Source organism: Cygnus olor, chromosome 5, assembly GCF_009769625.2.
Source record: "Cygnus olor isolate bCygOlo1 chromosome 5, bCygOlo1.pri.v2, whole genome shotgun sequence".
Taxonomy (NCBI): Eukaryota; Metazoa; Chordata; class Aves; order Anseriformes; family Anatidae; genus Cygnus; species Cygnus olor.
The window spans coordinates 62749654-62771447 of record NC_049173.1 but is presented as its reverse complement, the minus strand read 5'-3'; positions in this window follow the sequence as shown (position 1 = coordinate 62771447).

The window sequence follows — 21794 nt, the reverse complement described above, 5'->3', positions numbered from 1 at the left end:
ACTTTATTCTGTTAAGGTTGAAATTGAAAACCTTACCTCAGAAACCAAACTACATTTTGCAGTCTAGGTTATAAGTCAAAGTCAGGCAACATGAGGAAAAGCTCAGAACTGGAAGAAATTCCTGGAACATTTTGTGAGTGAGTGACAATAAACTGCCTGTCCCACTGCATCCTGCCTCAGGTAGGTCTCAGCCTCCCTAAACCAGAGTGTACTGCCAAAGGCTTACCATTTCCAGTAAAGATTATTCTATTTTAGTAGGGATTTAAATGATATTCTGCATCTATTATTAGCCTACTCAGTGCTGAAAGGCTTAATGAATTGCTTGAGATGTCTAGAATCATATATTATCAATCATTTATTGGAAAGGTACCAGGCAGATTACCAAATGATTCTATCTTCTTCCTTTTTTGTTTTTAATTAATAAAAAATATGATATTGCTTTTAACTCCAGGAGGCTTTAGTAACCATTAAACGCAGAACATGAGCCATAGAGACATTAAAGGGAAACTTGTAAAGCTATTTCAGACAACAGTTGGTTCTGAATCTACAAAGGCTTTCTAATTTCAAAGCTTCAAGAGGACACCATTTTTGTGATTTGGCATGAAAAGAAGAGTGGAAACAGTCTCTGTTTAGATGTTTGCTGGGAACTCTTTCTCACAGCATGGTGACTTTTCTTTCTTGGTGTAGATATAAAATTGAATTTACGGCTAAATTAGCTGCATAATATCAGTAAATGAGACTGCACCGCTCTATATATAGTCTTCTTGGAAATGTGAGATTCATCTGCCCTTTCCAAGACAGACATCACTGAACAGGCTAAGAACTCCAAGCCAAACATTTTCCAGATTTATTTTTTTTTAGGTTCATAGTATTTATTTTCCTTACTTTATATACAGTCAGGTGGAAGCAGCAAAAACACATTTTTCTGAACTGCTGGGTACCCTACCTTTTCTCTGAAAGATGTGTCTAAACAAACAAGGTAGGCAGCAACCCTGGAAGGGGCCCATTAAGCCTCTGAGAAGCAAGGAATGTTTTGACTTCTCACTACATCCTAGGACTGCTTCACAGGCACTAGTAAGGAAAATGCAAATAAAAGCTTAAAAAACAAAAATAAACAAAAACAACACTGACTGGAAAACATAATTTCCCACTTGAACAGATACTGAAGCAGAACAAGTGCAACCTTTAGAAGCATCACCAGCCAGAGCTGGTCATTCACCTCCCTGGAAAGTGTCCCCTCTTCTGGTGACAGCTGGGGCCCATAACTACTAGCTCAGGCCATCAGAATCTGGGGAAAGATTGCAGTTTCTAAAAATTGCTTGTTTTAAACCAAAAGCTAACGTGTTAAGATAGATACATAAAAACTTTAAAAACAAATAAACAAAAAACCCAAACATTTCTAGGCTTTCTCTGACACAGCTTTTTAGCTTTTAGCATGAACAACAATAACTGAATTCCCAAGCAGGCTTGAGGCATGACTCGAATGACTTTGGCAAGATCTCCCATCCTGAGCAACGGAGGGTGAATTTTTACTCCCTCAAACATTAAAAAAATGCTATTGACTAAAAGCAAAACCAACCCCTCCCTCATTTTTTACACATCACTAACTCAGAGAAATAGGGTGGGGTTAAAGCAAGGGAAGAGAGATGAGATGTGGAGCTGCAACAGAAAGGGGACAACAATTGTTATTCTGTTATCACCCACACTGACAAACACATCCCAGTTGCCCACTGCTCTGCTTTAGAATCCACTTCCCTGGGTCGCTGCATAGAGCAGCTCCAGCTCAGACCGACATGGGCTAGGGAGGCTGCCAGCCCTCCTCTGCACCTGTGTCATTAGGCTGTTCTGGGGGGCTGGGAGAGGGCAGAGGCTGTTTGAAACGATAGCTGCCTCTCCTGAGCAGCAAGATGAAGAATTTTGTTCCCCTAAGTAGGGCACTAAGATGATTTATAAGACCTGTTCAGCAAAATCAGAAAGGGTCCTCACCTTTCTCCTCTGTCTTGCTGTCCAGGAAATCAAATACAAATTAACCCTAGTCCACAGCTTCCAATTTACACTGGTTTCTTTGGTGAGACCATCAGACTTCAGAGTTCTTGCAAACCTGCATTGCCGTCCTGCCTGTCAGGTGTACTCCTCACTAAAACAATGCCATTTAAGCACTGACATTTGTCTAAAGTGGCTGCAAGGAATCAGCGAATTCTTTTCTGAGGACGGGTAGTTGGAACGCTAATCTCTAAAATACAGCACAGACATGAGTGCCATGCAGCACCAAGCAGAAATGTAAGTCTAGCTAGAAACCCGAGCGTGCAGGAGGTGCCTGCCCCAGGGAGGGCGGCACGTCCGTGGGCACTCGTGCACGTACATGATGCAGAAGACAGGCAGAGGGGGAAGGAAGCTCACCCTGAACCAGCGTGGTAGCACCAGCACGAAAAACCTGCTGTGAGGGAGGGTTGACTGTAGGAGCATGGGGTGACAGCCTCTGCTCCGGCAGTTCTGTGCTCCGGGAAAGACGACTGTTTTTTCAAAGAAACCAGGTGTGCTCCCAGCAGCACCTCTTGCTTTCATCTTTTCACCAGTTTCTCCTAAGTGAAAAAACTAACAAGGTGCCTTATTTATTTATTTATTTTTTGCTAGACATGCACAAATAAGTATCAATATTACCAATGCTTGTTAATGTAGCAGAAAAAGAACAGGACAAACCAGAAAAGATACATGCACTGTGTTTACCACGCAGGTGGCACAAATCCTAAAATCCTGCTATTTAGAAACTTTTTCTTCTTTAATTATCTGCTGTGCTGTGACTTTTATTCTGCCTTTGCTGTGTCAACTCACACATGAGCAGTCAAAAAGAAACAACATGGACTTTCTGAATCTGTGAACACCGAAAGCTTTCCATGAACACAAAGGAACGAAGAACGAAGGATCCACACAGCAATCCAGAGCTGCCGAGAAAAAGAACCACTCTGCTTCCTTTTTTCTCCTGGCAGAATAAATACTAGGCTTACATCCTGCAATGAGCAACCACCACAGGGTGTGCTGGGTGACCCAACAGACCTTTTGCATCTCTAACATCTGATTCAGTGCAAAGAATCCAGACCTGTGACTCACGACACCAAGCTGAACAAGCAGTGACGTGGCTGGAGCCAAAAGATCTCCAAATATTTCCACTGTGCCCAATGCCATATCATAAGCATACCACGCAGAGAAAGAAGAGGATGTGTTCAAGACAGGAACACAAACCAGGAGACTGCATGCCAGCCTGATCTCTGGGCTCAAGACTGCGTGGGCAGGGAATGGAAAGGAATTGCAAACTCGGTAACTTGCAGATAGGTGGAGGATCTGATTCACATCATAGTCATTTGTAATACCTTGCGGCTGTGAGACCAAACACTTTCATCTCCCCGAATCTCCTAAGCTGAGCAGTGTTAGCTGGATCAATATTTGCAGTGGAAGGTCTCCAAGCGGCAGCACGCAGGCAGGAAGCGCTTCTGATGGGAGCCGGCTCCTGCCCCAGCGCAGCGCAGAGCCAGGACCTCAGGGCGAGGTTGGGACGGCGCCCCCGCGGCGCTGGTTCTTGCAGCGGGCTGTAAGGGATGGCATGCGGACAGCACAAGCACCCAGCCACTTTCTCCCTGCAGAGGGTTTCCTGGTACCCCAAACAAGGCCCAGCCAACGCAATTGCATCCTAGCCCCTTGCAGAAGCTGGAGGGAGGATGGATGCTCCCCGCTAGCAAAGCTTATGAGTTTTCTTTTGATGATTGTCTCAGGCACCCCAGTACCACCGTGACCCATGGTTCTAGTTAATACTATAGATTCGACAGGCTAAAGCTGTTAAACTTGGTCTGAAATCTCAGATCATTTTCAATAAAAATTAAGGATATGTTTAAGGAGTGCGTTGGTTTTCTTGAGCTATAATCTCCAGTTTAACATAACCCATTAATAGATAATGCTAAGTTTGAAATAAGGATATTTGCATATGCTTCAGCCCATTTTGTCTATTTTTGGAATGGCCAAAGAATTCAAGACTGAAAAATAAACACAAACGAAGTACAGTTGTCTCCTTGTCACTGAAACAAATACTAAGTCATATATTATCATTGTCATAGAAAAGACTTCATCAGGACAAAGAGACTGAATGCCACTGCCTGCAGCAAAGATACCATTAATGAAATAAATCACATCATTCACAACTACAAGTGCTTCAATTTAAATGCAAAAAAATAGGGAGAATAGGACTGTGTGTACTTGGATGAAACAGTACAATCTGTATCAGTGTACTGCACATGTCAACACTGCTCATACAATGAATAAAGAGGAAATGTAACACAGTCAAATAATTTTATTAATCTTCTGCACAGTGAACGTCTACTAAACTCACATAGCCAAAGGTCCATGTGCTACATATTCTATCAAATTTCTCCCCATAAATAAATAAGATTCCACAGGAAAAAATAAGAATGAAAGCTCATCTATTGGTATCTCCTAAGGCTACTGGGCAGATGTTTTAATAAAATTTAAGATGACTCGAGGCTACATAGGAGCGTGCTGATGTTTTTCAGCATAGCAAACTGATATGTCCAGCTAATACCAATTTTAGCCAAATTTGCCAGACAACTGGAGGTGAAAAGTGTATTTTTTCCCCTCACATGCAAATCAGTAGCATGGGGGATAGAAACCTAGGCATGTAGCCACAGAGAGGAGAAACAGATAGAACCCAGTATGCTTTCCATCTCGGAAGGAGCAGCCAGCTGACTAACAAGCATATTGACACTGACCTGCCAATCAGCACATTTATAACTATAGATCAGCCCAAATGCTGCTGCTTGCCCAGAGAAATACAGGAGGGGAACTAAGTCATCCTGGAAAAGCAGAAGGAAAAGCAGTATGGATGAGCAGGTGATGGGGATACAGAACACAAACATGTAAGAAAGCTACCTCAGCTCTGCTGTGAACACAAAACTTGCTTTTCTCAAAGATTTATGATTATGTTCTTCAACTGAGACACTAACAGATGAAATCCTTCATCCTTCTAAGAGAATTTAGTCACAATATTGAGTGAAGTGTAGTTTTAAATGAGACTTAGGTTCTAGCATAGAGTGTACTTGGTGCAAGGGGACTTCTTGCTGCCAGCCATCCCACAGACCCTCAGAGGAGGAAGATAAGATGTGACTGAAGAAGGGCTGATTTGAAATGCACCATATAGCTTTCCTCTAACCCAAACAATTTCATTTATATATATATATATATGATATATATATATATATATATATGTATATCAACAAATAATTTTTAAATACCAAAGTCCCAGACATCTCACAGGCACCTTCAGAAACAGACAGTGGATATTAAAAAAAATGTCCAGAAGATCTGGTGAGAAAGTCGGGTCAAAAAAGTGAAACGATGAATTTGCTTGAAGAGAAAGCTCTAGTCTTGAAGATCTAAGCAAAAGCTAAATGCATGGCATGCTCAGGAAAAGATGCCATCAATGAATTTTCTTACCTAGGAAGGCCCCTAAATTTTTCTAGATAAACCCGATCAGGAGACAGAACAGGGCAAAAATAGCCAACCCTTACTACCTTGCAGGAATATAGGGAAAGAGAGAGCCACTCAAGTATCTCAGTGTGGTCCTTCAAAGGACCAGTCTGCAAAGCCAGTCCCAGCCTATCCACAGACCCTTCCAAAGCAGCTAAGTGCCACCGACACAGTACAGTAAGAGCCAGAAGCACTCCAGAGAACTACAGGCACACACATGTCCTGCACCAGTCAGCAGCAGGAGGGGCACACAGGATGCAGCTTCTTGCACATGTGCGCAATTCACACCAACAGAGCAGCTCTGCTTTTTACCTGATCTCCTTGTGCTAGCAGACATCCTCTGCAAGCACACTAAGACCCCCAGTCCTTGAGCAGAGCAGAAGCGATCTGCCACCCCCCGTGCCCTCTCCAAGGCAGGATAAACATTTTGGCTGTGTTGGCTCCAGATGACCTAGAAAATAAGTGATAACAAAAACTTGTTTTAAAATCAGTAACGCAAAGAGCTATGATTAAATGAATGTATATGGACAACAGATCTGCTGCAAAAGGACCGTACGCAAAGTGCATAAGGAACACTATTTCAAATAGCCATTCTTTACAGCAGCATGCTATCCCTTTTATAGCACAGAAGAAATATACAGCTGTATTCAGGATATCCAAGCAGAAAGCCCAGAAGAACTAAAGAGTTTTTATGTCAACAGAAAGGTATACTTTCTTCTCCTCTCCTTTCCTCTCCTTTACACAAACACATTATGCAGTCCCAAAAAAAAAAAAAAAAAAAAAAGGAAATGAAAGGAAAATGGATCAGTTGAAGCCTCCAGGAAAGATAACCTTCAAAGGAAATTTAGCGGAAAATTGAAGAAAATAGAAGCTGAGATTTCTCTTGTACCTCATGGCTACAGAAACAGATAAGTAGGAGAAAAGGCTGCAAGCAGCATTGCTCCTTTCTGTGACAAGAGAGGAAGCCCCAGATATATGCAATTAATTCCAAAGGGAGAAAGATAATGAGAAATTAGAAATACCCATGAATAGTTTTGAAGTCTACTGCTTCTGGACACACATCATTGACAAGAACATGCAAATTCAACAGAGAGAGGGAATCAAATGATGCATGTGTGACATTTTGAACTCACTGGGACAACCAAGAAAACTTTAAAAAGTGACCAAAACCATTCAACTTTCAGAAACTTTTCCCATTTATTACAGATATATCTGTGAATAAGTAGAAAACCACTTCATAAACAACCCAATACATATGAGATGGACCAAAAATTAGCACTTCCTTCCAACAACTTGTTGCTGCCTGCACAGGAGATGGAGAATCTGGAAAAGGAAAACATCACAGGAAAATCTGAGACAAAGATTGATGTCTCAATTTGTAATTAACAGCAATTCCAAGAGTGAGGTTACTGCTTTGTTTCGGGTATTTATTATTACTTTTTAAAAGTAGAATACAAGCTGATCACTGAGCTAGCAGAGGGGTTGGGGCAAGAATTGCAGTGTTCCCTTCACTATACTGTCTTGATTTGGCATCAGGGAGAAAGATCAGCATTTTCTTCACAGTTTCTGGGCTTAATTAATTTGCCTGTTATGGCGGTGTGTCCCCGAAGTGGGGAAAAGTCAGCTGGAGGGTGAAGGCACAGAAAGAAACATGAGATTGCCTTCTTTAAATCCAGGTGTACTGGTTCGTGCAGGGGCTGCAGGCTGGGCGAATATCCTGCGCCCTCCCCCTTCCTGAGACCAGACCGTCCCACCTCTGGGGACCCCTGGGTACTGGCAGAATTAAAGTTGATCCCAACAGCAGGAATCTTAACAAAGGGTAGCCATGGAAACAAGGCACTCCTACAAAAAAAAAAAAAAAAAAAAAGACGACACTTTTCTGCAATATTCTGCAATATCAAGGGACTTGCTGGTTACACCTCATTTTCTCTCTCACACATTTCTACTGTAAACAAGAAAAAAATGAAAAATGAAGCACTCGCAGTTTTAAGATGACATTTATGAATGACCTCATTCCTTCAAAATAGTCTTATCACAGACGAGGCACCCATCTGGAGAAGTAGTGGACACACTTCCAGTTTTACAGCTTCCTTCCATGGGTGTCGGCCTGCGCTCAAGTCTTGGCCGTAGTCTCCCAAAAGAAATAAATCTTTAAACAATAAGCTGTAGATTAAAAGCCTGAGAGGCTCCCCTGTGACCCATGCAGAAATAAGAGCATTACAGAGAGGCCTGGAGACTGGTGGTGCAGAAAGTTCAGTCACCGGAGACGCGAGTTCATATTTGATGCATCGGTGGAGGTGAAGCGGGCTTGCAGCCCTCAGACACTTCAGGGATTTGCTCTTGCTGTAGCACTCACGCAGCCGCAGCTTCCTGACGATCAGAGACTAAGGACTGGAATAATGGAGGTGCCACAGCCAGAAGTAATGGAAGTTCAGCAGCAGAGCTAGGTGGAAATCTGTACTCAGTACATTTGCTTTGTCTGTTACCAAAAGCACTGCAGAGCACCTGCCATCTTTGGGTGCAAACACCAGCTCCGCTGGTGAGACTTGGGTAGTACTAAGCCTGGAGCGGGTCGCTTCTGCATCCAACCTGCAAGAGACACGTATTTCCCCCTCTCTTCACCTCTCTCAGAATCAGATAGAGTCTGTACCTGCAACTAGCCCTCCCTTTCAAAAGCCCAGGAATGCCTTTCCAGCAGATACAGGCAGCTCAAGGAGACATGCTCTCTGCCTCTTCCCTGCGCACCAGCAGCGCGATCGCATGCAGCGCAGGCCTCAGAGGAACTGGCCATCACATCCACCAGCTCCACAGGGAGCTGCCGCTGCTCAGGACCCCAGCTGCATTTGGTGAAATAAAATGAAAAACAATTTCATTTAAAATGTAATAAGATCTCAAATCCAACTGGCGATGAAAAAGAAATGCTGCCACAAGACTCTACTTCGTATGAGGCGTTAGCTAAGTAGACCAGGTCCCTTTCTATTAAAAACAAGGCAAAAAAAATAAAGCCAACAATGTGAGTGCGTAAGTGGATTTTCCCCTACAGCTGACACTGATTCTAAATTGAACTACATTGTTTTCATAATTTGCAACCTCTGGTTTCTCCATAATTACCATGTTGTGAAATGAGCAAGAACAGCTAGTATATACCCACGGGGAAGAATTACATTTAGTGATCCTATAATGATCCAGAATGAAGAAGATGCAATAAAGGAACCACAGTATTCGTTAATGAATAAGATCAGTAAGAAAGGAAGAAGTTAGAGTTAATGAGTGTATATGCAATTTAGATGTAGAAGCTGCAGGCAGAAGTAGCCAATATTTTTATTCCAGCAATGGTCTTAGCCATAAAACACTTCATTAGAGACAATCATCTTCTGAAAAAAATACCCAAATCCTCCATTTGCCGAATGCTGGACAAAAACTATTTTTAAAATACTTTGCCTTTAAAATATGATGTATGGATACATTATTAGTTATTATACATGAAACACATTCTGCTAAATACTAATCTTAACCTCATCTGATTTCAGAGTTGCTGCTTCCATCTGTTTTTCCCTTGCACCACTGAACTGTCTTTCTGCTGACCATCAAAATAAAAATAATCTCTCAGCAATACCGTGTCTGCTATTCATGGGGGCCTGTTAAGTATTTATAAAAGAATAAGCCAGCCACTAAGACAACAGACGACTACGGGGAACTACAGAATTACAGAAAGCTAGAAGAGTGCCTGGAGGTCTCCTCATCCAGACTCAAAACAGGGCTAACTTCAAAGTGAGATCAGGTTGTTCAAGACCATGTCCAGTTGAGCTTTGACCATCTCCAAAGACAGCAACTTCAGAGCCTCTTAGAGCAACCTGTTCCAGTGCTTAACAACCATCACTGTGATTTTTTTCCTCATAGTTACAGTAGGGATTTCCCTTCCTACAGGCAACCTTCCCTTGTTTCATTCTCACAATCTTTTGCTTCTCACAGAATGAGAAAATATACAACACTAGGTAAAGAGAAGACAAAAGTCATTTGAAATTCATATTATCACTCAGATAACGAAGTCATAGCTGGTGGCACAGCATATCATGGTCCAAACATATCTAGCATGTTACATGCATATCGTTCCTGCCTCCATAAAACTTATCTAATATTCAAAACAATTTTACTGTGGGAAGAGCTCATTTAGTTAAAGAGTTCTGGCTAAAGTACAGTTTCTGGGGTACCTTTTGGGAAAGGCAAGTTCCCCTTCACTGACATAGTTTGCAATAATTAACTTGCGGTTGCATATTTGCACCTGTGACTGATCTGTACGAACAAAGATTTTGATTTGTGTTCACACTTTGGCATGCAGATACAAAACCAGAGAATAAGCTTTAGCCTGCTCCAGCATCATTAAAGAATGTAAAATTCCATATGTGTGAACTCTATTCTGCCTACTTAACACTCCTACCTTTCAGGATTAAATATACACTTGCATCTAGTCAATAATTACATCTGGTATCAAAACTTGATGGTATGCTTTAGCTGCTTGATAAAACCTGAGAGAACGATGAGCATCACAGCGGCCATTTTCTTCAACAACCGCTGAGCAACCACATGAGAAACATTTCTCTGTACCCCTAAGCACTATACATCCAACAGTATTCTGAACTGTTAAAAAAAATATGATTTATTCAGAAATAATAAGTAAAAATTCTTATTTGAAAGTTTTTTTTTTTTTAATTAAAAATAATCTGGTAGTTACTAGCAGCAAACATCTGAACGATTTGTTTTCATTGTGCATTAAAAACTCCTCACTGACAAAGACAGTAATCCTTCATTTCAATAAATTTAAAGCATATTCCTTTCTTATATGCAGAGATAGCAAAAGAAGTTAATAAATATCTCATAGACTCATTTAATCTCTCAGCAATCTGCTAGATGAAGTATCACTAAGCGACTTTTTTCTCAAAATCCCATTAGTATTTGATAAACTGTTTCAGATGAATGGTAATTTTGAATGATTCACCTAAGCAAAATAACGAACCCACACTTCTGAAATGCCATTGGGGTGAGGTCAGGCAGAGAATGAGTCTGCCAGTAAAAATGACTGCATTTGTCTCCTGTCAGAGCCCTTGACTTTGAACACAAAAAGTGCTTCCATAAGACTACTGGCTTGACAGAGATGGAGAAAATTGATTGATTTTTAATCTTCAAGAAGTTTTCAAGGAATTTAGAATAATAGGAAGATCTCAGCTGGCTCTGACTGTGACACCTACAAGTTTCCTTGCCACTTCAGGACCAGCCTCTAGCAAATGACAACCTTCCTTGTCTGTCATATCAACGATCTCATGGACTAGTCCCATATCTAGCACAGAAAAAGCTTGAATCGACATTGTTCTGGCATTATTGATATTGCAGCATAGCTGTACATGAAGTTATGCTTCCTTGGATCCACACTGCACAGCTGAGATGATTATCAGGCAGTTATTCTCAAGCTTAGATCCTATTTTCACCCGTGCTTAATTTCTATATGTAAAGAACCAACACAAGACCTGTATCTCTAAATGGTCACTTAACTTCGGAAAGCCAAGTTTTAATGGAACTTGAAAGAGACAGGTATCTTTTGCCCTGCCGTAAACACTAGAACGGCTTTTGGCCACAAGGCCATAACACACAGAGCAGTCAAACAAAAATGCATTGGGTGGCCATTGGGCAATCTAGGCAGTTCAGCTGGATTTTGAAATGGTAACGTGGAGCTCATCTAAGTGACATGCACCAATTCCACATACTTTTCAGATGACCAAACTTTATATGATAATCTATAACGTTCAAGCTATACCATATTTAAGGCATGAAATGACAAGTGGTTGTAATACCTGCACCACTTACATCACCCAGGAAAACTTCTCTCACGTGATACAGACTCACTGCACAACATAACTACATTATCCATCATTGCCATTCTCATTTTCTGGGTATTAGTGTTTCAGAAAAGATGTCTCTGCAAATGAGGACTACCATTGCTTTACATGTCATTCCCTTTCCAAGCTCCCAATTAATCAAATGCAATTTCAACTTACTATAAGAGCTATTGTTCACCACAAAACATGATGTTAAAAAGCCACACCTGGAATCCAAGTAACTAATAATCAGACAAAATATTCTAGACTAGCAGAGTACATATTCTCTTGCTTTTGTAAGATTTGGGAGCTTCAGCAGCAGAACACACCGAAGGATTCCTGAACAACTCAGGGATATGTTTTTTGTTTTTTAATTATTATTTTAAACACAGGTAGATATAGGTAAGTACCACTCAAAGCTAAGTAAGTTAGCTTCCTCCAACAGCTTACTAGCATCTAATCAAGTAGGATCAAAGAAACTGTTTAAGGGGCATTTGACTGTCCTTGGAAAAAAAACTCAACTTCACCGCTATTTCCTTTTCCAGTGACTACAGAGTCCCTTCAGTCTTTCCTTGGGAAAAGTATATGTCAATCTGCAGATTCTTCTTAAAATAGCAAGACCTGGTCCTCTAGAATCCCCTAAATCAGCTTTTTTTTTTTTTTTTTTTTCAACCTGAAGCAAATGTACAGTGGTATATACAGCACTATATTCTTATTTGAGCTTGAAAGCATTCAGTTGCTCACAGCTTTTTTTTTTTTTTTTTTTTTTTTGGCTGAGAAGATTGTATTAACATCAGTAATCTCATTATTTCAACCATGCTTCAGAGTACTACCTGTGGTTACTAGGAAGTTTAATATCATAGAGGAAAACACAATTTTAACTGAAGCAAAGTTCCTTTGAATTGCTTATACCCAGGGGAAAAACAATTCATGTTCTGGAAGCTTTGCATTCTTGTGTTACTCATACATTCACACAATTCTCAACATCTGTCACCTGTAATTAAAAATAATGGTACTATCCTGTCTCTCTGTGAAAAATTTGACATGTTGGACCACTGGAGGGCATCTGGTCTTCCTTAACGTTACTCACAAACAATCATTAGCGTTTCAGTGCACAGCAGAATAGACGAGGAGGTTAAGAAGTTCCTAACCAGAGAATAAATACCTCCTTCAGGAGTTTAAGGTTGCTTTGAAACAATGGGTCTGATCAAATTTATAGCTAATAAGATCTTTGTAAATCAATGTTTCTTATTTGTAGTCAAAAAAGCTGTGGCTTCATCGTTTCCTCCCACTTGTCTAGATTTCTTTTACTACCACTGTGTTTCCTCATTCTGTGGCTTTGTGTTTGTCACCATTGTCTAAGCAAGACAACCTTTACATTTCTCAACAAAAATCTGAAAGCCTTCTGATTTACACCAGCACTCTCATCTTACACCTGGCCAATATCCTGACTGATGGAATGAAGAAATACATTTTGTTTGAATCCTGTAATCAAATATTAATTTCAACAATTACTAGGTAGAATGGATATTCATGTCTGATGCACACATGTGCTCAGCGAGTGGTATCCCAATGTAACATCATGCTATGAAAAAACAAAAAAAGCTATGAAAAAACAAAAAGCTATGAAAAACACATTTCCTATCCTAAAGCATGCGAATACTTCAGGGACTATATTGAAAGAAAAGAGCAACAATTAGAAAATACTCATAAGCTGTAGATTTGGATTGTATCCATTAGCATCAAGTTTTTAAAACACTTTCTTGAGAAACAGACCTCCTGTCAAATATATATAAAGGCACAGGCTATTATGTAAAGGAAAAGTGGCACACAGTAGGAGATGAGAACTGGTTCAGCAGACATGAGTTATGTGACAGCCACACATTCATGGGCTTCATCAATGTTAGAAACATTCTTTAAAAATGTTATAAAGGTTCAACATTTTGCTCCACAGAGAAAGTGCTAATGAAGTATTAATTCTCCTCAAAGGGATCAAGATAGCATGCCATGAACCCCCATAGAAGTGTATTTGGCCCTCTGCACCCAGGGACATGCATATGATTTAAGTTTTACTTGGAAAGGAGCTTCCAAAAACTACTGCCTAGTAGGTGACAGCAGGACCACCACACGTCCCCTCCAAAAGCAGCTTTGCCTGTATCTATCAAAGACACACCAGAAAACAGAGCTAAAAAACATGCTTTCATTATAACAAACAAGCTGTTGCACAAATCTTTTCATTAAAGGCTGCATGGGAGCAGCAGGACAAGCCTGCCAACCTCACCTCAACCTCAACCTCAAATCGATTTCCTTTCCTTGGCTCACTGAAAAGGTCATCTGAAATACATGGGGCTGTCCCTCTTGCAGAGTGGTCCTGCTGCTGCTTAACAACATTTCAGGTATCTAACTGTTTCTTAGCTTTTCAGCACGTCAAAAACTAGCCTTACTTTGCTGAGAGTTTACTGTCCTCACATCAAACTACGACAAAATATAAATCACAGGATAAAGATGCTGAAGTCTCTGTTCTTCCGACAGGTGGCTGTTATCAGCACTCCTTTGCAAAGCCTGCACAGCTGTCCAGTCCCCGCTTCTGTCCTGCTGCACTCACCCACAGCTTTCTCCGACAGCTGACTGAGCCCAGTTAGGTGCCTATTTGCTGGCCAGCAAGAAAGTCAGGACTGTCGGCTAGATTTTCATAAGAACAGCAGCTGAGATCTTACGCTCAACTTTTCACCAGCAGATCTCAAAACACTTAACAAAGGCAGCAGCATATCTCCACTTCACAGCCATGGAAACTGGGACCGTAAGGTGATTTCCCAAGTGTGTGAGAGAAAATGTGGAAATCTGTTTCATTCTCAAGACCTAATCCCATGTAGCACCCATTAAATGCTACTAAAAAAGTCAAGTATGAGCTTTTGAAAACACGGTTGCCCCAATTACAAACCCCTGTAATTTCCAGGAAAATTAGTAATGCAGAAATACGTTTGCCAACAACAACAACAAAAAGCAGAGGTTAAACAAGACCTCAGTATTTGCAGCCTCAGTATTTGTGTGCTTTAATATATGTATAACTTGGGAAGTTTGGGACTACTTTATACTTCCAGAAGTATGTATTTGTTAGGGCTTGTATCATCATGCTGTGCAATAACACACGAGGAATTAGCTGGAACAAACACAAATCCTGATTTTTCAGTTAATTAACAAACGCATTCCATAGGCTCACATGATCTGTATTTTCCATAAATAATAAGCCTAACTGATTAACTGATAAATGTCTTCATCTGCTTTTAGCATCTGCATGCTGAGAGAACAGGTTTCTCTGGCACTCCATACCTCTCTCAAAGTGACAGTGTTTCTACGGCAACGTTCACATTTATTAAGGCTGGATATAGCATCGCTGCTGAACTTGTACGCCTTGAGTGTAAGTGAGAACAGGCGTAGGAAAAAAAACACCTGTTCTTACTTATGGAGTAGGCATACAAACCCTGGAATAATTATATCCCCTGTTAAAGATGCATTAACATAGCATTACATGCTTTAAAATACAGGCATGAAAGTATAAGTATTGACAGGTCAAACACCTCAGGGTTTGAATAGCTTATTTTCTTGCATTTTTTAAAAGAAAATTTGGCATGATGTGATTAAAAAAAAAATCTAGTATAGGAATCCAAGGCAATTCCTGCTAATTTAAGTAAAAGATGAATTTGTTTTCTATGATGGCAGCATGAATATTTGTATGAAATAGGTAAACTGGAAGAGGCAAAATTTGAGTTTTGTCAATCATGTTGTTAGTCTTTACATGTCAGAAGGCTATGAGATAGAACCACTGGCACCATGGGACAGGATGGCACAGCTCAGGGAGAAGCTGTCATGCTTGGCGTGAAATGCTCTTCTGAGACAACCTCTACCATGTCTGTGCTGGATGAACCAGAAAAGCAGAATGCTCCTGCGAGACAGGGAGACGCTATGCGAGCAGGCAAGCGCCTCTGCCCATGAATGCAACCTGGTAAACTGGGGAAGAGTGGATTTATAGAAACAACAGGTTTAGGAGCCGATGAGTCCGTGGGGCACATGGTCAGATCCTTGCAGCAGGTCTGTAGCAGTCAGTGGCACGTCCTTTGCTGCATGCGCCACCAGTTATAGACTCAAGTGGCCTTTTCTTCTTCTTCACCTAACTCAAGCATGGGTGAAGGGCAAGTTGCAGGATGCTCAAGCATGAGAGCATTCCGAAGAACTGTAGTTACTATAGAAAAAGAATTAACTTTCTCCTTAGGAAAACAACACACTTCAACACCTAGCTAATGGTAAGAAACTGGTGAACACAATTGCTTTCCACACAGTGACATCAGCTGTACTAGCCAAATAAAATGGGACACTTGCCTTCCAGGCTGGTATCAGATCTGTGCGTAACACCGAATAAATCACGTGGGCTGTTCCAAATTGCAGTTTTCAGATATTAGAATACTGTAAGCAAGCAAAGATGTTGCTTAAGTCCTAATAGACCAAAGCTTGGAGCATAACTTCCATCTGGTACACAGAACCATGCACTTGGTCTTTGTGATAAGCTGTCTTACTTCGAGTCAGTCAGGCACAAGAACAGCCTGAGAAAGCATTGGATAACGTCTGGAGCAGGCAGCCATTGAATGAGATAGAAATGACACAGCTAAGTTAATGGTTGAAGTGAACACCATCGGACACCAGCTTTGATTTGATCTGTTGTGACTCTGGCACCACGTGTCCAAGCTCACTATTAACTATGAGCGAAGCTGCATTGGCTACTTCTGGCCTCCGAAAAGAATTTACTGCTAAATAGTACATGCTTCTGCATACCAACAACCCTTTCATGAGTTTCAGTAGTCATAGCTCAAAGAGGAAATTGGCTCACTAACACCATGGAATTCAATGGGTGTTGGAAAGAATGACAAATTTCATTTGAAAAAAAACAATTAAAAACAAGGACATGAATGCCTATGCAACACATCATGTTAGTTTTGGACAGTACATGAGATCTGCAGATGTCGGTAACATTAAATATTTAAATTAGAAAGGGAAAAAAAAAAGGTCAGGGGGAATCTCATTTAGAGTGAAGCTTCTGCACATTATTAAAATATTTATGTATCCTTGTGTACTAAGTGTATAGCTTAAGGACAACTCAGTGGCAGTAATTCTTTACTCTTGAGTCTGAAGATGAGTGACAGAAAAGTTATTCTAAAAGATCAGAATAAGAACTCATTACTGCATTTCAAAATTCAAATGACAATTTCTGTATAAGAAAATGGTTTCCTAACCTTTCTAAATACAGACGGTGGATAGCATTTTTAAACTTCACAAATAATTAACAAAACATTGATACTCTTACAACTCTTGTATGGTAACATCAGGGTCCTTTTGTTTTCTGTGGCCTATTTTTAATGGAAAAACGCAGATGTGACCAACCGCGGTAAAGCACTAGACCTCTGATCAGACATTACAGGGAGAACTTGAAACATCAAGCCTGAAAAACGGTGTGAGATGTAGGAACAGAGAGACCCACCAACTCTGCTGTTGTACTGGAGCCAGGATAGCTACAGACTTATTTTGCTTCCTCTAAATGAAATTCCAGTAAAAGAGCGAGCAAAACAGGGACTTGCAAGACACAGAGATTGCAGATTTTACACCTAAGTGTTTTTGCCAACATCTAAATTCATACAACTCAATTATGAAAAGTCTACAATCTATAGTTATAAGAATTATGCTGCTCTTTCAAAACAAAACACGTTTGCTAGCAATTCTCTATTCTATTCTTGGTGATTACAGATCATCCTGATGAAATATACTGTATTGATGGAAACAAAAATGAGACATGGTGTGGAACAGGTTAAAATGCCACGCTACAGACTATGCTTCTAGAAATGAAAACACACAAATATCAGAAATATCTCAAGAAATAAGATGGTTATGTGTGGCTTCAAACAAAAAAAAAATGCCTACATTAATATTACAAATATACAGGCAAAGTTGTGGTTAGAATTTTCTATATTTCATCAGTATCCCTCTCCTAATGAACTCATCATCATAACCTTCAAACAAGAGACCCTCCCTAGGCCAGCTGTATACGGCCAAATCTATCCCATTCTGTTTTAGTAAAGTAAAATCTCTAGAGAAAGTCAGCATCGAAACAGATGTACTGTATTAGTAAGCTGAGCTGTCAACATCACAGTGCACTGGTTATGCATTGCTAAGCAACCTGAAAATACACAAAAAAGAAAAACACACTGGAAGTAACTCTGAGGGTGGGCCAAAATTGCATGGCATCATTTTTATGATAAAACCTGCAGACAGACCTCCATTACTTTCCTCCTCCTTACTAACGTTTTTGTTTTGTTTTTTAAAAAACAACAACAACACTCTATCAACATTTCTTATCACTTGTGAGACAGCACCCTCTGGTGTAGCAACACATGAAAAGTTTACGAACCTTACAAAATACCTTAATTTGTGTCATGGTACAGCTGATAGGTGTCACTGTGTGGATTGCCCAAGCCGTGGATTAACTGTCCGTCTTCTCAACAGAGCTGCAGCTCTGCGCCATAAAACGCCTGATGTAGTGCAAATGCCCTTTACATGAGGGCATTCATTCTCATGCTTCTAATGGATGTTTTCAAGTGTCTCTACAGAGCCCATTTACAAATCTTCTCAAACAAGTACATTCCTCTACGACCTGGTTTTGTTTTGTATTACCTACCTTTGTGTTTTATTGGGACGACTTCTTCCTCTCCTAGATAACAGAGTTGCTGATATTGTGCCTGACACTATGTAAGCATTCCTGCTGCTTATCTGAACAGAACAGAAATTTAAATCCTTACCCAGCCCTGTTAATGAAACCTGCCCAACTTGCAGCAGGGGCAAAGGAGAAACCAGATTCCTGCTTTGCCAGCACTGTGCCATGTAATGACTTTTTAAAACTTCTAATGCAAAAGCAGCAAGTTGTCTTGCTCTGTTTATTCCTGATGGCAATTTCTTCCTGTACTTGGTATCCAAGTTTCTGAAACCCAAGCATCATGCATGCAATACATACTTACTGCTGCTCAGAGGTTACTAACCTCCTCATACGAAGTGTTGAAAAATATAGCCACAGATTTAAACTATCCTTTACTAAATTTTGCTGCAATGAAAAAGTTGTAAGTGGATCCTAAGGTAGGATGGTCTGTGTAAGGTATTTCTTTACATGTGCAGAACACAGTTCTCTAATACCTGAGAAATGTTTATATTAATACCTTTCAACAGGAATTACTTCAGTCCTTGTTCTCTGAAGAACAGCAATTTTTTAAAGTGACCAGTGGTGCATCTGTGGTTCTTGTGCTCCTGGCTTCCCTAGCCTGTAAACGGTTGTGGTAGTTGTCACAAGTACAGCTGTTGTGAGCAATGGCAACTGAGCTGACCCCACTAGTCTGCTCAGGGGCACTGAAAGACCAGTGGGTCACCTCTCTCCAATGACACAACTTAAGAATTCTGTCTTTGTACACGGACAGACACAGAAAATCTCTCAGCTGATCTCTCCTCAGGGCACAAAAGCTATTTTAAAGAGGTGTTCTGAACCAAAACCAGCCTATAATTTGAGTTACTGAGCAAAATCTGAGCCCATTCACAACAGGATATATCTAAATAGGATAAAATTGCATTCTAAAGTTTAGATAGGAAACAGGCATCTAGCTTGTTTTTTTCCAAAGTGTTCTGGTTACTGGCAAGATGCATACCACCAATAAAAACTTCTGCACAAGATCAATTCTGTAGGAGAGCTATTGAAATACATGACAGATGGAAAAGGAATCCTAAAGTCAGCTTGCACTGAACAGGTGTTTTCATGTCCTTGCATAAAGTCCTAACAGCAAAAGATATCCTAAACTAAGTTAAATTATTTGACCCTCTCAGTTGATTTATTAGTCACATGAAATATTGACGTTTACACACACAAAGATCATTTTCTATTCTCCAAATCGGACTACAGATTGTGACTGAAACAGGGCTTAGATAACAGATACTGGAAATCATTCTCCTCCTTCAAAAACATCCTTCCTTGGCTGTGGTCAGCAAATCTATCTCATTGTGCCAGCATACATGCAGCTATTACCATCTCTGTTAGTGTCCTGCTAATCACAATGCCTTTGCAGAGATGAAATCATTCACTGGAGTCCCTGGATTTTCTTCTCTCTTGGTTTGGTTTAAAATAGTTGAGAGAATAAAATCCCCCCTCTTCCCCTCCATGAAAAGCAGCATACCCATATACACAGAATTTCACAGGAGAGCAAACATAACATCTTTCTATACTTTTCTCCCATTACCCCTCCCAAAACTACAACATACTAAGCAACTAAGGTGATATTCTGATCATCTCTACTATAGCCTTGTGATTCTGGCTTAACTTCATAGCAGGCAATACAAGCACTCTGAATTCCCATTGCTGTGAGATCATGTAGAGACATAACTTCATTATCAAGGGAGACCTGCATATGCAGGGCTTCAACTCCTGCTGGTATGCAGCATATGCATTGGAACTTTCATTAAAAAGCGTAACAATGTCAGAACCCAAAAGGCATTTCAAAACATGCAAAGCTCACTGAAGTCGCTCAGCGAAACGATGTTGCACACACTTTCCAACTTACCATCTCTAACATTTACTGGAGCTGGATTCTACCTGCTGTTTGCAGGCAAAGGTTTTAAGTCACATCATAGTAATTAATATCAACAGTATCTACTACTTATATCTGAGACTTATATTACTGTGACTTATTCAGTGCTCGCAGAAGCACGAAAGGAAATAAGAGCCTTCAGAAGTAACTTTAAAGTTTTTTTTTCCTCTGCTCAGACATTAAGTCATGGCAACAGCCTCTCTTATTTATAAAGACCTTTATCATATTGCATGTAGTAAGTGTGTACCTATGTGAAAATAGTAAAATAAGCCATAGCTTCTGGAAGTCACGTATGTCAAATTCAGAATATTTAATAAAAAGACACAGGCTTTGCATCTGTTACTGAGGAACCTGTACACAAGTATATACACTGGTGTACACTAATGCAAACTTCGGTACTGGCCACTAGATTCAGAATGGCTTCCACTGCTAATGGCTCAAAAATAATAAATACTGACAGCTGACTTCTATTGACTTTGTGATTTCTATTACAAAGATAGAAATGTACTCAGAATTCAGAATTGTGCAACTGCTTCAGTGCAAAGCTTCAGACGTTGACAGGTTGTTTTTTTTTTCCACACTACGGACAAACTATATTCTTCTAGCACCTAAGCTTAAAAACAGGATAGGAATGAAAAGGAACTACGTGAACCTAACGCTTATATGAAAAGACCAAAGTGAGCTGGCAAAAAGTAATATTGGGAAGAGCAGACAATGAAATATTTATATGAATGTCACTCATTAGCTCAGGTTTAGCATTGTACTTTTAGAGCTATCCTTTAGCTGGATAAAACACAGCAGCCTGGAGTCTTTCATTTCAGATTTTACATGTGCGCTCTATCCTGTCCTTACTCAGAGTGCAAAATAGGTACTTTCATCACTGAGGCCTTAAATGGTTTGGAAATCGGCTACTCAGGATACTAATTCAGTTCTCTTCTGTCCTACTGGAGCAGGACTACAGCTGTTCAATTTCATCAGGAGGACTTTCTGCCAGCTGGAAGAGTTGTGTTGGCTCTGGGGGCTCTTCTGTAGAATTAATTGCTTACAACAATTTAACAAATTCAGATTAATGCTTAACAGATTCAGCTAAATGTATTTTCAATCTAATGTGTACATGCTTTAATCTACTGCTAATTTGCATAACACTTAGTAGCCAAATGGTGTTAACTCACTTTCATATCCTGACCTGAACTCCACTCACAATTCTTCCTTTTCCACAAATCCTCAACATAGTTCAATTCACTGGTTTTCAATGCAAGATCACTATGAGTCTCACTCCTTCCTTCCTGAGCTGAAATACGTGGCTAATGGCTGCATCCACTGAAAATACTGCTTACATTTCTACAGCTTTACTATTACAAGTTGCTGTCTTTCTTGCTTTTAACTAAAAAAAGCAAACAAACAAAACCACAACATTGAGAACGTTACGATACTTGTGATGATAATGTTCCAAAAGAGATTTAAAAACTAACAAAGTTTAAGATTCTACTGCTTGCTGGAAATAGATGAATTTTAACAATGTTCTTTTCTGATATTATAACCTTGTCTGTGCCAAGTGATTACATTACTGCACCAACCATTTAGAAGATGCAGCCTTTGATTTAGTTGTCAAGTGTATACTACTAAATACACTAGAGTATTTTAAATGCCATGATCACATTCACATAATTCAGGCCTAGTCATTACTGTAAACACTTTCAGAAAGCAAGAAGCATTTTCCTAGAGT